Below are 1,431 nucleotides of genomic sequence, written 5' to 3'. Positions count from 1 at the left end.
GGACCAGTTATTTCCTATAGATTGAGTTTGTTAACGAACCTGGCCTTGTGTGTCTGGTGTTCAGTATGAGGGTTATGTTGGCCTGGCTGTGTGCTGTCTGTGGTGACCAGCAGGGCCAGGTTGTTCGTCTGTGTCTTTCACACTCGCTAAATCCTAGCCGAATAGTGCAAGCTATAAATTTTGCACAACTTTAGTGATGACGTTATTTTGTAACATTTATTAGATAGGAGAACATTTTTACCTAGGCGTCTTTCCTGCTAATTCATGAAAATCAATTGTCTCTCTTCACCTTCTGTCCTTGCTGTTTCCCTGTTACAGTATTAGCCAGACGACAAGCGAACACTTCATTGATGCTACAATATGGTCCCAACTGTCCTTACCTGCCCAAGGGTCTGTGAAGTCAAATTGCTGGCAGAGACAAAATCAGCACAGTAACTACTGTCCCAATTCAATTCAATAATTCAAATAATTTTTGGTAGTGAATGATTCCCGAACTTGATGGTCTAAATTACTAAAGCACAATTTGGAGAATGGCACAGATAGCTGACCAACCCAATTGAAAATGTGGACAAAACAATTCAAATCATACTTGCCATCGTCTCCCTTGTGATTTAAAAAGCATTGCAGCGACGTGTCAGTTCGAAAAAAGTCATCTGCTCTTTGTATTTTAATGAGAAGAATTTCATACCTCATTCCATAACTACGAAGCCAATTGCTTACCTAGCTGCCAAAGACAACTGTTCAAAAGTAAAACATCTTCTCTCTAGCAACATTAACAAATCTTAACACCATCCACCTGGTGCATTATTAATTACCTCCAATGTGCTGAGGAGCAATTTTGGGAGGTAATGCGCCTTAGAAATGACTAAACTTTCAAGAGATTAAAAGTCTACTTTTAGTGGTTCAAGTAATCCCCTAGTAAATCCTCTTAAATTCAATGCTTCATCCTCACTTTTTGGTCCGGAGAACCCATTTCCTATGTGTAAATACAATGTTTAACCTTACAATTTCGTATCTTCATCAGAGTATCTTCATCAAATCTATGAGGGTAGCCATCGCAATTTCAGTAATTTGAATCATATGGCTATTCAAAGTTTTACATACCTAACTGTTATCACACATACAAAGAATGACCCAATTTGACAGACCCCAACCTTCCGACCTTAGCATAGTTTGCTTGGTTTTCCCAAGGACGTTCTATCATGATAGAACGTCCTTGGTTTTCCTGTGCAATTCCATTTTTTGAAGGCACCGGATCTATACAAAAGTCAACAAGATACTCATGTTTCTATCAGGATGACATGAACAAATTTATGTGTCAGAGAACCTGATCCAGAAAAGTACAAAAAATTGCATTCATCCCAGAATAGCCTTGTTCTCGACCTTTTGTATGGTCTTGTTTCTAGATATAAATTTTCAATATCCATGACG

At 38.5% G+C, this 1,431-nt stretch overlaps 1 protein-coding gene across 1 annotated transcript in view; it reads left to right on the top strand.

Moving 5' to 3' along the window:
- LOC118415740 overlaps positions 1–1,431 on the top strand; it is a 56,785-nt gene that overhangs the window by 5,442 nt on the left and 49,912 nt on the right. The gene's annotated exons all lie outside the window — the stretch shown is intronic.

The sequence above is a fragment of the Branchiostoma floridae genome, chromosome 5 (assembly GCF_000003815.2).
Source record: "Branchiostoma floridae strain S238N-H82 chromosome 5, Bfl_VNyyK, whole genome shotgun sequence".
Classification (NCBI taxonomy): domain Eukaryota; kingdom Metazoa; phylum Chordata; class Leptocardii; order Amphioxiformes; family Branchiostomatidae; genus Branchiostoma; species Branchiostoma floridae.
Note: the sequence above shows the minus strand (reverse complement) of the source record. Positions and strands in the feature narration are given on the sequence as shown.